Source organism: Trachypithecus francoisi, unplaced genomic scaffold (assembly GCF_009764315.1).
Source record: "Trachypithecus francoisi isolate TF-2019V2 unplaced genomic scaffold, Tfra_2.0 Lachesis_group1, whole genome shotgun sequence".
NCBI classification, from domain to species: Eukaryota; Metazoa; Chordata; class Mammalia; order Primates; family Cercopithecidae; genus Trachypithecus; species Trachypithecus francoisi.
In genome coordinates this window covers 178,244,482-178,260,236 of record NW_022681454.1, presented here as the reverse complement: position 1 = coordinate 178,260,236, position 15,755 = coordinate 178,244,482, and the positions used below count along the sequence as shown (strand labels likewise).

Sequence of the window (15,755 nt, the reverse complement as noted above, 5' to 3'; positions counted from 1 at the left end):
CAGCCCTGTCTGGCTCCCCTGAAATCACACCACAGAGGCAGCTGCCTTTTATAAACACAAGGCAGGCAGTGTTAGCTGGTCCAACTAGACCTCATTATTTCTTTCACCTGGGGCCTGTGCACAGAGGCTGATGACATGAGAGTGGAATCTCACGTGTATGGTGAATGAGAAGTTCAAAGTGACACCTTGCATTCCTCCCTTCCTCTCGACTCTCCTCTTCCCGCTCCAGGGAAAATAAAGGAAGATGATTGTTTTGGTACAGGAAAAAAAAAACAAAAAAAAACTAGGTTTTTAACTTGTGTCCCCGGGTTGGGTAAAGAATGACTATTCTATAGTTTGTATAGACTTTACCTTAGTGATCATTGCTATGTGACATAAGAAAGTCAGTGGCTGGGCCAGGCGCTGTTGCAGGTCTGTAGTCCCAGCTACTTGGGAGGTTGAGGCAGGAGGATCGCTTGAGGCCAGGAGTTCAAGGTTACAGTAAGCTATGATATAGCACAGCCTGGGTGACGGAGCAAGACCCTCTCTCTGTCTCTTCTTTTTTTTTATTTGTTTTTGAGACAGAGTTTCCCTTTTATTGCCCAGGCTGGAGTGCAATGGCACGATCTTGGCTCACCACAACCTCCGCCTCCTGGGTTCAAGCAATTCTCCTGCCTCAGCCTCCCTGAGTAGCTAGGATTACAGGCATGCGCCACCATGCCTGGCTAATTTTGTATTTTTAGTAGAGACAGGGTTTCTCCATGTTGGTCAGGCTGGTCTCGAACTCCCGACCTCAGGTGATCCTCCTGCCTCAGCCTCCCAAAGTGTTGAGATTACAGGCATGAGCCACCCCGCCCGGCCTACCCTGTCTCTTAAAAAAAAAAAAAAGTGAATATTACAATAGAGGGGATAAGGAATAATGTGTATGTGAGGTCTATTTCTGAGACCAGAGTCACAAAACAGAATCCTGAACCCTTAGCTATTTCCTTACCACACGCGTTTACTTGGATACTTTCATTTCTCCAGTCTATGTAATTCAATACTTTTGTGACAGAGAGGTGTTGGAGTTTTTTTCTTATTTTTTTTTTTTTTTAAGGCAACTGTTTACATATAAACAGCTATGGTCTCCCAGGAAGGAACTTTCTCTGTTGTGTACAGAGGTCTGGGAAAAGACTGATGAAACTGCATGCGAGGAAGAAACAGGTCTAACTAAATGTGAATCTATACTTTTTTTTTAAAGCAAGGAATCACAAAGGGTAGGTCCCAAGGAAGTTGCATTGCTTGCTGCACCTGTCACGCGGGCTGTACCTTCTTCTCTCATTTATCTCCATTTACAGCCTTGAAAACTGAGGCCTTCGGCTTTGGATGAAAACCGAGACCAGTGACTTAAGGAGGCCCAAGCGGAATTTTGCTGGAAGTGCTCCAGTATAAAGCCTCTCTCAGAACCAGCCGCCACCAAGACGTCTTGAAGTCAAAGTAAGTCACACCCTTGTCCACCTCGCCCTGCAATGAAGAAACTTCGGTCGCACAGGCTCCATAACTCATCCTGGCGTGGGCTGTGACTTACTGGGGGATGGGCCTCCTTTTCGTTCTAGCTACTAAGTGGAGCGGAGTGCCAGGTGGTGTCAGAGGGCGGGGCGGCCCCTCCAATGGTGGCACCCCCAACCACGGATAAGGTTCCAGTTAGGTAAGGACGCAAGCAATGCTGTCGTTTCGGTTGACTGCTCCTTTCATTCCTTGGAAGTGGTCAGTGTCACAAAACGAATTTTCATTCGCTCTAAGCAGTCACACCAGCCCTGCTAACCGGATGGTCGGAGCCCCGTGCTTTCGCCGGACGCCCTCTTGGAACCTTCAGGCCACCCAGATGATGGCCAGTCGGGTGACCGCCCTCCTCCCCTACCTCCGCGGGCCTGCGCCCCACACCCCGGACCGCGACTCGGGCGCTCTAGCGGCGCGTGCGGGCGCCCCTGGGTGCGAGCCACCGACTCACGAGCCGCTGCTTGTTGCTCCCGCCGCCGCGACCTGGGGAAGCGAAAATGAAATTGACTTTTCCGAGAAATGATGAAAGCGGCGCTGCCCGCCAATGAGCTGCGGCGGCGAACTTCCGCACCTCCCGGCCGGGCCGCTCGCGCCCTCCCTCCGCCTCCACCTCCTGGTTGCACAAGCTTGAAACAAACACTGGGGAGGAAGGGCGGAGGGAGGAGGGCGGAGAGGGGAGGCGAGGGAGGGAGCGCGGCCGGAGGAGGGCGGGGGGTGGGGGGATTTCCAGCCGCGGCTCTTCGCAGTTTCCTCTCCTTGTTTTGCTTTCGATCTGGACTGTTCTCAGGCAAGCCGGGGAGTAACTTTTAGTTTTGCTCCTGCGATTATTCAACTGACGGGCTTTCATTTCCATTTCACACACCCTAGCAACACTTATACCTTGCGGAATTGTATTGGTAGCGTGAAAAAAGCACACTGAGAGGTAACATTTTTTCAAATAATAGTTGTGACTGTGCGTGTGTTTCTCTCGAGGGCATGTTTCTGGGGACTGTGGGGGGCCGTGTGTGTATGCGTGTCCTGATGCCTTGACACGATGTTTTGCAGACGGAAAATGCCGGGGTTCATAAATATTAATACCGATTTTTGGAGGAACAGTCGGCGCAATTATGGATCGTCTGATTTTAGGGGAAGCAGGTTCTGCTGCTGTTGCTGCTGCTACTGGGGCTGCTGAGGCTGCGAGGAGGAGGAGGAGGAGGTAGAGAGGGAGGAGGAGGAGGAGGAGGTTGGTGGAGGTTTAATTTCACTTTTGGATTTGCAGATGTGGAGAGGTGGCTCCATGGACACAGACCTGCTGTGTGTGCTTCTGCGCCCCAGGTGTTGTGTGTGGGGGTGCAGGTCCGCTGGAGTCGGGCCTCATTTAAAACAAAATTGTGTGTATGTGCGTGTTTGTGTGTGCGCGTGTGTGTGTGCAGCCACCGCCGCCAGCGGATCCGAAGGAGGGGAGCGGGTCCTTCTCGGTGCCCGCGGCGGCGTCTCTCCAGGCTGCCTCCAGCGTAAATAAGCAGGCACCGCCGCCCGCCCGGCTGCCCGCGCCCGCGCCCCGGCCGGGAGGAGCGCCTCCAGCCACGGCCAGAGGAAACTTGCTGGGGCGCCCCGCGGCGGTCCCGGGGCTCGCCTGCCTGCCGGGCTCGGAGTCGGGTCGCGGGCGTCGGGTGCCAGCGGCCGGGGCAGGAGGGCGGGCTCCGAGCCGGGCCGGGCGCCGGGCCTGGCCGACGCGCCCTGCTTCCTGGGGGCTGGGCCGCCGCCGCCGCTCGGAAGGGACGCCGCGTCCTCCTTCCCGCCGGCTAGCGCCCGGTCGCGCCCTGGGGCTTTGTCATTGCACTTGTCCCGGCGCGCGAGGGGCTCGGGCGGCGCGTCCCGGGAGGGCACCGCGCCGAGGGGTCAGCCGCCCGGGCCGCGGCCTAGCGCCGTGCGCCCCCGGGTCCCCGCAGGCGCCCCCGGCCGGCCTCGCGCGCTGGGCCTGACCCGCCTCGGCTACGGAGCGGGCGAGGTGGGGGCGGGGAGCCTCCGGGGACCGAGCGGCGCCGTGGGGGCCGGCGTCCCCTCGGGGTCCCGGGGCGCGGGGCGCGGCGGGGTGGGGACACGAGTGCCCGCCCCGTGCCCTCCGACCTGGCTCCGGGCGCCGGGTGACATTCGCCCGCTGGCCGAACATGGTTGGTGCAAAGCCGCGGCGGCCGCCACTTCCTTTCCGCCTCGCCGGTAGGGCTCGCCCACCGAGTGAAGCCGGCGGCGGCCAATCGCGGCGCCCGCCTGCTCCCAGTGGCACGGTCTGGGGGCCAGCGCCCGCCAGGGCTGGGGAAGCGTTCCAAGTTCCAAGGGTCGCGGGTGTAACTCATGCCCCTCCCAGCACGCGCCAGCGTCTCCCCTTGGCCCCGGGTCTGGGTGCGTTTGCCACCGTCTCCTCCTTGTTTCCTAAGAAGCGGGGGAGGGGGAGGAGGCTGGCAGCCTGGGCCGGGCGCCAGGGCCGTGGTCGGGCACCAGGTGAAACGCCCGGGTCAGTCTGTGTAGGCCGGACCCTTGGCGATCGGCTGCGGATGTGATCCCGGGGACTGGCAGCCGAGGTAGCTCAGAAGAGCGAGGTGGCTTTCGCTTGTTTCTAACCCGCTACTGTCTGAAACTTGGGGACATATTACCTGCTCCCTCCCTCTTCAACCACCTCCCTCCGGTTGCTCCTTGTCCTTGGTTATGGAAGGAGAAAACTCAGTTCTAAATGAGGAAAAGTGGTGCTGGCATTTCGTCTTCAGCCACCGTCCTCCCTATGGCTGTGACTCGTCTGCTTTTGATGAATGGCCAGGAGGGATGGAGGATCGTTAGATTTCCTGTTGTGGATTTTCAGGAATCACCGAGACTGCTGTCAAGCCTGCAGTCAGTTACTAGTTTTCCTCTCTCCTGTATGTTCTCTTCGAGCAGTTCAGTTTTTGGTGCTTAAGGGCAGGTGCACAAGGGGGTCTGGGGTTAGACCAGGTAGTGGATAGCCTTGATGCCAGGCAGATGCAGTTATCCCCACCAGGCCCAGAGGGTGACGGTTTAACTTCACCGCGCACAAAGATTCAGGATTCTCTGATTTCCCCAACTTTCCTTTATTCTTCTTTTAGGGGGAGAAGGGGCAAAAATAGAAACCTAAAAAACCCTGGGAAAAGGAGCCTTTTCTGAGGAAACTTCAGCAGATGGAATATTTAAGACTTGAACTGGGCTCTCTAGGGGGAACGTTGGAACATCTATTGATTGATGTGTCAAAGTCCGGAATTTCACTGTAATTAGTGAACGATTATAACTTGTAACTTTGTTGTGTAAGAAATTACATTTTGGGCTCTTAGATCCAAGAGTTCTTGTCTGTTACGATTTATAACTGCTTGTTAAAATTAAACATTTACATATTTCATTCTCAGTGAGTTGTCATTTTTTTTTGTTAGAGAAAGTTCCAGTTATTTCAGATTTACTTACCTGTAAAAATGTCATCATAATCAAAAGCAAGGATTTGTAGTCAAACTGGAAGCAAATTATGGCAAACACATGCGCGCCATGAAGTTCTGACAGCCCTATGAACAATGGTCCCACCTTTATCCCACTTTCTGAAACACTTTATTAGGCAAATAGCGTACCAGAGTGAAAGATGTTTAAACTTACTGGAAAAATAGAAACTTTGGATACTCCACATTTGATGTGCATCAATTTTCTCATGTTACCAACGATGTTATATTTTTATTCTTAACCTCATCTCGTACAAAACTCCGTTGTTTTTAGAGCATTTTCTCATAATATGCTTTTGATAGTGAAAAACCACTGTACTCTATCTAAATTGAGTATCTGGGTTATAGTTCCCTTATCTGCCTTATACCAAAAAGGGCTTAATGCAGACAAGATAATTTAGGTAGACACTCAATAAATATCCTTAGCACATCTATTAAAAGCCAGACACAGTGCTAGCCACTGTGTACTCAACTGACAGCGAGAAAGACAGTATCTTTACGCTAGGTTGTGTTCTGGTTAGTGAGCTGACCATTAACAACAAAAAAATACATACAGTTATTACCTTTTGGGGTTAGCTGTAAGGAGGGTAGTAATAATTCTTAACTGTGTCTCATAGTGTTGCTTTCATGAACAATTGAGATACTGTATATGAAAGAACATTGCATAAATTATGGCAGTCTACAAATGTGTAAGGCATTAACTTTCAAAATTCTATCAGATTATTCTTAATGTAAAAGGGCCAGATAATCATGACTGGATTAGACACTGTCTTTCTCATGGAATTTCCAGCAAGGAGGGATTTTACTTCTGAGCGTATATAAATAATGATAAAAGATTAAACATGGAATAACTGTTTTATGTAAAGTATCAAAAATATTTAACAGTGAAATCCGATATTGTCAGTGAATTTCTTCCTTTCAGAAGGAAAGTTAGGTGGTATCCATGGAGACCAAATGATATGGAAATAATAGTGATTGGACCAATGTGTTTTCCCTCTTTATATCAGATAAGAAAATCTTCCCAAGCCTCTCTGTGCTTTAGTCTGAATCTTCTTCACTCTCCTGTCAGCTTCTTCATTATCTGTCATTGCAGGTGTGCACTGGGCTGATGTTAGTATTTTGCTTTTACCATCTTTTTTTTTTTTTGGAGACAGCGTCTTGCTCTGTCGCCCAGACGAGAGTGCAGTGGCACAATTTCAGCTCACTGCAGAACTCTGCTTCCAGGTTCAAGCAATTCCTGTGCCTCAGCTTCCTGAGTAGTTGGGATTACAGGCGTGTGTTACCATGCCTGGTTAATTTTTGTATTTTTAGTAGAGACAGGGTTTCAGCATGCTGGCCAGGCTTGTCTCGAACTCCTGACCTCAGGTGATCTGCCCACTTCAGCCTCCTGAAGTGCTGGGATTACAAGCATAAGCCACCGCACTGGCCTGCTTTACCATGTTGGCTCATGTGCATTTATTGAATGCTTACTGTGTGCCCAACACTGTATATGTGACAACATACATGAAAGTAAATATAACTGATAGTATATATTTATAACCTATATTAAAAAAACATAATATATGCAAATAAATGAAACTGTGGTGAAATGTCAGTTATTATTAGTAAAAATTAGTTCTTCTTTTCATCTGTATGGGACATGATGTTCCTTCCTGCACAGGCATAGGAAGTCAGGACCTTCTGTCTCTGCCTGCCCCGTTGGCTCCCTGTGTTTGGCCTGAGTGCAATCAGTGGTCGGTGCACGATGCCAGCTTAGTGCATAGTGTGCTGAATTGAGGAGTGGCTCTGGTGGCGGGAGTGACTGATGGAAAAGTGGGTGAGGAGGTTCCATCAAACTTTAATTTATCACCAAAGAACAAAGAATGATGAATAACATATAGGGTCCAGATTTGAACATGAAGCCAGTATTTTTTATGGAGTACCAAGGAAAACACACAAGCAGGAAACCCAGCTCACAGGTCCCCTTTGTCCCTGGGACTCCATCTGGGACTCTTTGGATTCAGAGCAAGCAGCAGGCCTGAAGTCTTGGCATTGACCTTCAAAGATCTCCTAAAAATAATGTTTCCCCTCAGAAGCTTCATCTTATGACAAACTGTCTCTGAAACAATTTGTGTTTATTTAAGAAGACTTCATGTACCCTTTTTCTTTTATTAGAGTCAAAGTGTCACTCTGTCGACCAGGCTGGAGTGCAGTGGCTCGATCATAGCTCACTACAGGCTCAAACTCCTGGGCACAAGTGATCCTCCTGCCTCAGTCTCCTGAGTAGCTGGGACAACAGGCATGTGCCACCCCAAAGCCCGACATACATTTTTGTGTAGAGACGGGGTCTCGCTGTGTTGCCCAGACTGGTCTCAAACCCTTGGCCTCAAATGATCCTCCCTCCTCAGCATCCCAAAGTGCTGGGATTACAGGCATGAGCCACTGCACCTGGCCCTTGTGCCCATTTTTATTCCTCAGAAACACATATGACTTCCAGTCAGAACTCCTGACTGCCTTGAGAAAACGGGTATCCTCAAATCTAGTTGATCTTGTTTAGCCAAATGTAGAGACCCGTGGTGTGTTGGACAGGCTGGCCAGCTCTGTGTAGAGAAACTCACCATCCTGTGAGGCTTTCTGAGGCACTGAGACTAGCCGGGGCCATCCATCAATGAGGTCTGCTTGGGGATCCAGGGACCCCAAGCAATTATTTTAAATGAATAATTGATTTTGTTAAACATAGTAACACATGCAATAGTTTTCTTAAATGCAGACATTGTGTTATTATTTCATTTGTTTATTAAATATTTGTTGACAGCCAGCAGTGTACAAGGCTCTGTGGTGGAAGGTGCATGAACTCAGATGCCTAGAGTGGCCTTTTAGTAATCCAATCACTTCCCCCTTTGGAAGTTTTCACTCTGGAAAACGTGGCTGGATAGTTCTGTCTTCCTTAGGAGACAGCCTATGTGTATAATGAAAATCGCCCGGGGAGGGGACTTTTAGAAATGACACAGGACTCTTTAGATTTGAGATTATCTATAGCCCCCTTTCCCCTCCTTCCCCTTCCTGCCCTGAAGAACGAGCCTCTTATTCCCCATTGGATCCCAGTTCCCTAGTCTCCATCAGGTGTGTGGCCAGAGCAAAAATGGAAAGCCACTGAATCAAGGGTCTCTTCCCAGGGCCAAATAGTTGATCTCTTCCTTGGCTCGGATGAAACCTCTTTCCACATTTTAAAGAGCTCTTTGGACAGGGGCCTGTGGTCACTGTGTTGGCTCTGCCCACTTGACCTTGCTTGCCGTACAGAAATGGGACTCATGTTAAGTTTGTGATACATTGAATTTTCCTTTTTTTTTCTTTTTTGAGACAGAGTCTTTTTTTTTTTTTTTTTTTTTTTTTTTTTGAGACGGAGTCTCGCTCTGCCGCCCAGGCTGGAGTGCAGTGGCCGGATCTCAGCTCACTGCAAGCTCCGCCTCCTGGGTTTAAGCCATTCTCCTGCCTCAGCCTCCCGAGTAGCTGGGACTACAGGCGCCCGCCACATCGCCCGGCTAGTTTTTTGTATTTTTTACTAGAGACGGGGTTTCACTGTGTTAGCCAGGATGGTCTCGATCTCCTGACCTCGTGATCCGCCCGTCTCGGCCTCCCAAAGTGCTGGGATTACAGGCTTGAGCTACCGCGCCCGGCCTTGAGACAGAGTCTTGATCTTGTCTCCTGGGCTGGAGTGCAGTGGTGTGATCTCGGCTCACTGCAACCTCCGCTTCCTGGGTTATACTGATTCTCCTGCCTCAGCCTCCCAAGTAGCTGGGATTACAGGTGCCCGCCACCACGCCTGGCTAATTTTTGTATTTTTAGTAGAGACAGGGTTTCGCCATGTTGGCCAGTCTGGTCTCGAACTCTTGACCTCAGGTGATCTGTCTGCCTCGGCCTCCCAAAGTACTGGGATTACAGGTGTGAGCCACCACGCCCAGTCGAATTTTCCATTTTGAAGAGGGAAGAAGGACTTTATTTTGTTTTATGTATTTGTCTCTTTGTCCAGGAAGGCCATGGACAATTAGGTGTTTGGTTTGGTTTTGTTTCTGTTTTGGTTTATAACTCTTTTATCAGTTTAGTGTTCCCTTCTGATAAGCAAGAAAGAGCAGAGTTGACAGAGAATGTCTGCGGATGAGAAGCAGGTGTGTGCGGTTCTTTCTGATTATGGATTCTAAGTATTTTTATCCCAGAGGCAAGACTAGTTCAGCAAAATACCTTAATTTAGGATTTTGTGTGATAAAAGCCTGTCCTGTTTTCATTAAATGAAGATTTTTTGAGAATTAACTACTTTCTGTATAATTTTCATAAATGATTTCATTTGGGCATACTTAACACTCTGTTGCTATCTGCTGAAGGCATTTGATACTCGCACACCTAATGCCATCAAAGGAGAGATGAGCATACATTTCACTTTGTTCATATTGAGCCTACATTTTAATTGTTCTTATGAATGTCAGATTTTGGGAAGATCCAAAGAAGTACTCTGTAGATAGAATACGCTGTCCTGGCCCCTTAACCTTACAATCCTACCGATTTTCCCATTTCATGAGATTGACCTTTCAGATGAGGAGGAACTGCATACAAATTGCTTTATTTCAAGTAATATCTACCTTGTTATTTTTGAAAGAGTTCTTTTGTCCTTTTTATCCTAGATCTATTGGAGAAGATGAGAAAAATTACAGTGGTGATAAGACAGCGTCTTAACACCTAGATATGGTGGGTGTGTCGGGTGATAGGAACAGGAGGCTGTTGGAAAGTGAGAGTTGGGGGATGGGGTGATGAAAAGGAAACAGGTGACTAGTGCCTCCTGGATTCTTGAATGGGAGAGAGTGAAGAGATAATCAGGCAGGGAGATTTTCTGCACAAATGTCATTGAAAGAGTGTTAGAGGTCGGAGGGGTGAGTTGAAGTTGGTTAGGTAATTAGTAATAACCCAAGGACCAGTCAAAAGACTGGAGGACTGTCCGCTGCTGACTTTGGGGTTAGACCCTTTTATCCTGGGGATGATGAAGGCTGATGGGAAAACTGCTAGGCAGCTGCTGACATTATTCTACAAGGAAACATGAAGTTGTGAGTAGTTGTCACTTGGAGACATGGTTGAAGTCACCTTAGGGGTACAGTTACGTTGCTGCTTCATGACATTTAGGTCAACAGTGGACCACATGCATGACTATGGCCCCATAAGGTTATAATATTAGACTTTTACTCTACCTTTTTCTACGTTTAGATACACAAATACTTGCCATTGTGCTGCAGTTGCCTACAGGCCTCAGTACAGTAACCTGCAGTACATATTTGCAGCCTGGAAGTCATAGGCCATACCATAAGCCTGGGTGTGTAGGAGGTTACGCCATCTAGGTTTGTGGAAGTACGCTCTGTGATGTTCACACAATGACAAAATTGCTTAATGGTACACATCTCAGAATGTATAACTGTGCTGGTGTTGATGCATTGTTTGGGGATGGGGAAATTGATACTCACTATGTGAGGCCCCAAACTCAATCTAAAGTTGCCTTTGGAGGCAGCTACGGAAATACCGTAATGGCTGTCTTAGGCCCTTCTCCCCCTGTACCGATCTTCCTTGGTACTGTTTTTATTTTATTTGTAAATTCTTGAAAGAATACATAATAGATGTACATATTTTCAGGGCACATGTAATAATTTAATGCATTCATATTTGTAGTTTGTAATGATAAATCAATGTAATTGTGCTATTCCGATTGTGGGAGGTAAATATGGAATCGGGGCATAGAATGGGCTGATAATGTGTTTTCCTAAAGAACAGATGGGACAAGTTAAAACTGAACTGTGAATTCCATAACTGGGTAGTGTGGGTCACTGAGTTGGGCACTCGGTACTCCACAGTGACTGTAGTCGGGATTCTACATTGAAATAAACTTTCTGGAATTTACCTTGGTGCTATATACTTAAAGTCTTAAAAATGTTAAGCTCTCTGTTCCAGTAATTCTGCTTCTTGGAACCTACTTATGTGAAGTAACCAGAGATGGGAACAAAGATTTATGTACAAGGATGTTTACTGAATTAGCTTCTGTTATATAAAAACTTGGAAACAACTTAAATATCCAATAGTAGGGACACATTTGAACGGATTACGGCACATCCAGACAGAGTATAGGTAACTTACAAAGCTCGTGTTTTCGAGCAGCATTTGGTGATGGGAAAATATTTATGATCTATGTTGGCTGGGTGGGGAAAAAAGAATGTGAAATTGTGCTTCTAATTTTATTTTAAAAAATTTGTCTGTGTATATTGGTGTATTTTAAAAAACCCGGAAGGAAACATGTCTTTCTGATGGTGGAATTGTGAGTGTTTGGCTTTTTTTTCCTCCTTGAAACATTTTTGTATTTTCCAAATTTAAAACAGCAAGCACAATTACCAATTACCCTTTTAACCAGAAAAATATTCTCAAGACAGTGCTAATATGTCAACTCTGCCCTGACCTCTGGTCCACGATAGGTTAGAAAAAACACACTGGGTGCTGCTGAGGAGGCTGTGCGTGGATGGGGCCATTCTCGAGCCTTTCTGCCTCCGTGTGTGGACCAGGCTCTAGAGCCAGGGCCTTCCTAGCCGGGCGCTTGGAAGCCCTTGTCCTCAGACAGCTGTGGCTACTTGAAGACACTTAGATGGGTGGCTTTTTGGTGAAGTTGGGACATAATGTTTTGTCAGTAACTGTGAAGGGCTTGAGATATGATCTCACGTTACAGTTAACATTCTTTATACATATGAATCCTGCGGAAACACGAAACACCTGGGTAGGAGAAGAGCGTTCCTTGTTGGTATTTACAACTGGGGCAACAGTCTCAGTGACACTGCTGTGTCAGGCCCCTAAACCTGGACCGTTAGGGGACACTGAAAACTAATGGAATGTACATGTGGGCTACACTCTGTTGACAGGGACAGAGCAGCTGTCCCTCTCCCGTCCCAAAAGAGAGAGAGAAAAAAAGAAAAAGGAAAAGGAAAAACAAACAAACAAAAAGCACCTTAGCTCCCCTGACATGGGATGGAAAGGTTCCAGGGGTCTTATCCCGACCTTTTAGAATGTGAGACACTTACAGCCTGGGGATGTCTCCAAGGTCTGGTTTTCATTCCCTTTGAAACACATGCCTAGGCAGCTAGGTCTTCCTAGCACCTTGGGAACCAGTCCAGGCTGAAACTCTTTGGTCCTCTTGAGGAGATTAGAGGTTTTATTATCCTTTTGGAAAAGAGCATTTAATGTACACAAATGGCTACAGATCTAATTCTCATGGTAAGTGAAGTATAGAATGTTTGTAGGGAAGTGAGAGTGAACTTTCCCTATCTTCACATCCTATACTTTCCCTGTCTTCATGTCCTATGTAGTCCCTATCTTCATGTCCTGTACATTCCCTGTCTTCATATGCTATACAGTCGCTATCCTTCATATCCTAGATGGTTCCTATATTCATATCCCATACATTCCCTATCCTATACATTCCCTACCTTCATGTCGTATATGTTCCTACCTTCAGACCCTTGATGGTCCCCATCTTCCTACCCTATACATTCCTTATCTTAATGTCCTAAACAGTCCCCATCTTCATATCCTATACATTCCCTATCTTCATTTCCTAAACATTCCCCATCTTCATATCCTATATAGTCCCCATCTGCATGTCCTATACATTCCTTATCTTCATATCCTATATATTCCCTACCATCATGTCCTAAATGGTCCCTGTCTTCACATCCTGTACCTTCTCTATCTTCATGTCCTATATAGTCCCTACCTTCATGTCCTATACGTCCCCATCTTCATGTCCTAAACGGTCCCTATCTTCGTATCATATGCATTCCCTAGCTTCATGTCCTATACATTCTTTCCCTTTATATTGTATTCATTTCTGTATCTTAGGAGGTGAAGGCATTTTATAGGAACTCTGAGGAGTCTGGAAAGAAGCCTGGGAAGCTTTATTTTCCCCTCACACCTGCCTTTAAAAGACCCCTGTTGGAGAATGACAGTAGAACTTAATCAGAGTGTGACCTCTGACTTTTCACAACTGAAGACCTCAAATCTCCAATTTTTATCTGAAAAAATATTAGAATAGTTTCACTCTCCTTATAAACATGGAGATGTTTTTAGATTGCTATGGAAGTAGGATTGGGCGTGACCATTGTGAGTTCAGAGGCTGAATGCCGCAGCACAGCCCATCAAAATACATATATATACACACATATATATACATATGTACATATATACACATATGTATACATATATATATACACATACAACATTGTCCAATATGGATATAATGTGAGCCACGTGTATAGTTTTAATTTTCTAGTAGCCACTTAGAAAAGTAAAAAGAAGTAGGTAAAATTAATTGTAATAATATTTCTCATTTAACTCATTTTATCTAAAATATTTCAGTATGTCATTAATGTAAAAATATTAATGAGATATTTTACATTCTTTTTTCATACTGAGTATTTAAAATCCTATGTGTCCTTTACACCTAGAGCCTGTCTTAATTCAGCCCAGCCACATTCCAAGTGCACAGTAGACCCATCTGGCTGGTGGCTACCATCTTGGTTGGTGCAGCATAAGGAAATGAATCAAGGTGTGAAGAGAATACAGGGGAAGAGTTCTAGTGCAGTCCTGAAAGGACTGAAGGAAAGTAGAGTTGGAGTGGTTGTTTTGGTCACAACTGTATGAATCTCCTTGTGCCTCTCCCCACAAACCGTACGTGATCTCTTTAGCCTAAAAGAATGAAATGCTCTGAATTTCTGTGGAAGCAGCATACTATACGTCCCATTCCTAGGGTAGTTAGCTATCTGCATCTTGATGAGATGAATGTTTTCTAGACTCTTGAACTGTTAAGAACATCTTTGATTATTTGGATTTTTCCATTTGTATCACCTATGTGGTAAGTTATTTGAGAGCCAGGATCCAGTCCAATTTATTTGCATTCCTCACCAGTGTTTGACACCTTTAAGACCTAGAGAAATATTAGTTTATTTGATTTTCAGCTGTAAAGCAAAGGTTAGCTTGAAAGGCTGAATTCCAGCTCAGGAAGGATGGCACAGATCTAGTTTGTACTAGAAACCTAATGGTATATGAATTGAACATATAAACATTAGAATTTGTCACTTTGCATTAGGATTTGTCACTTTGTATTAGGGGTTCCACACCCAGAAGGTGAAAACTTGTTTGGTTTTTCTCCTTTGTATCCAGACCTTTAAAAAATCTTATCAGTTCATTCCTTTGATGTTTAAGTTCCAGTGATGATACTAATATCTTCTTGTAAGTATAAATAAGCTACATTTGGTGATGAACCAGAGATAAACATTTGGAAGCTGCTACTTTTTCCATGGTTCTTTGTTAACAATAACTTTGTTATTAACAAACACAGCCCATGACATCCACACCATGAAATTCTTTTGAAATCAAGTATAGTATTTTACAGTTGCCTTCATTTGTTCTCTTTGACTGTAATTGTTGGGTTGAAGAAACAGACTCATCCAGAGAGCCAAGGCAATTTATTTTTACTGAAGACTACCTAAGAACTGCTTAGGTAGCTTTTCTCTGCAAGATTAAATGCGACCTTCATGGAATCATGTTAGCAGGGCCAGCAGCTAGAAAAATAAAGACTAAACCAAACCTTCAGCAACGAAATTCCCAGCTGCTCAGTGGCTCAGAGCTTTCCTGATTGCTTTCTTCCAATGAAAACACTGTAGATTAGTTTTAAGTGAATTCTAGTAGGTTTGGGGATTTGCAACTGACAGAAGAACAGCAAAGCATAATCTCACTTTAAAATAATAGTCCTGAAGGTAAATCTTTACTGGGTTTTTCTTGGGATGCTGGGATTTTTGTTCATATGGGAAAACTTAACTCATACACACTGTTTAGCTGACCTTTGAAGGTAAGGCCCTAGAAGGCACACGGAGGCTGCACACCTGGGGATATGCGTCAGGACTGCTGCTCCTCTTCTCTCCACTGTAGAGGCTGGAAACTTAGGGAGCCTGCGAGGAAGGCCCCTGTAGGGAATGTAGATGACCTGCTCTTTCCACTTTTGGGTGCCGTCATCCTGACGATTGGTGAAGTCAGGGTGAATTGAAAATGTTATAGGAGAGGATTTACTTAACTTACAGGTGCTTTTAATGCATTACGATTTTTTTCTTGAAAGTCGTTGCAGTTTGGGAGATGGGATAGAGGAGAGTGCTCAACTGAAACAGTTGACTATTTTGATCATTCATCCATTCAGTCTTTTATTTAGTGGGTGTTTATTCTGTGCTAACTATATGTAGGGGGAGATATAAAACGAAAGAAAAGTAATCCTCTTGGATTTGAGGTAGCCAGGTAGGTAGATGGTCTACATTCCTTAGAGTTAGGAGCCTAATTTATCCAGATAGAGAAAACACAACTAGGCAAGTAAGATGACAGTTCCAGAAAGATTTTACTTATCTGTGAATCCCTTTTAGAGTTCTTCCATGGGCTCTGTGGGGTTGTTTCAGATTGTAGGGGAAGCCACAGTGCTAATGTGACAGATTTTTTGCCAAGTGTATACATTTTATTTTATTTTTTTTTAAGAACAGATTCTTAATAGACTGTAAAATAGGCATAAAACAATGTATTGTTTTGTTGTTCTTTCTGTTTTCCACAATTCTCCCACATTGAGTTTGGAACGTGGAACTATGGTCTGGTGTCTTTTGTCATTAAGGAAAACTGATGCGGTTAAATCCTGATAATTATCTCCCCTCTCTACTTCCCCTTCCCTTGTGGGGAGAC

The 15,755-nt window shown here is 45.8% G+C and overlaps 1 protein-coding gene across 2 annotated transcripts in view; it reads left to right on the top strand.

Moving 5' to 3' along the window:
- The first annotated feature begins 215 nt into the window (after positions 1-215).
- IRF2 (interferon regulatory factor 2) overlaps positions 216-15,755 on the top strand; it is a 90,336-nt gene continuing 74,796 nt past the window's right edge. The window contains exon 1 of one of the 2 annotated variants that reach the window (XM_033215794.1): positions 216-1,455. The gene's annotated coding sequence lies outside the window, so the exon portion shown is untranslated. Of the gene's footprint in view, positions 1,456-2,222; positions 2,441-15,755 lie in introns of those variants that run through there. The other variant, XM_033215792.1, reaches the window with a different exon arrangement.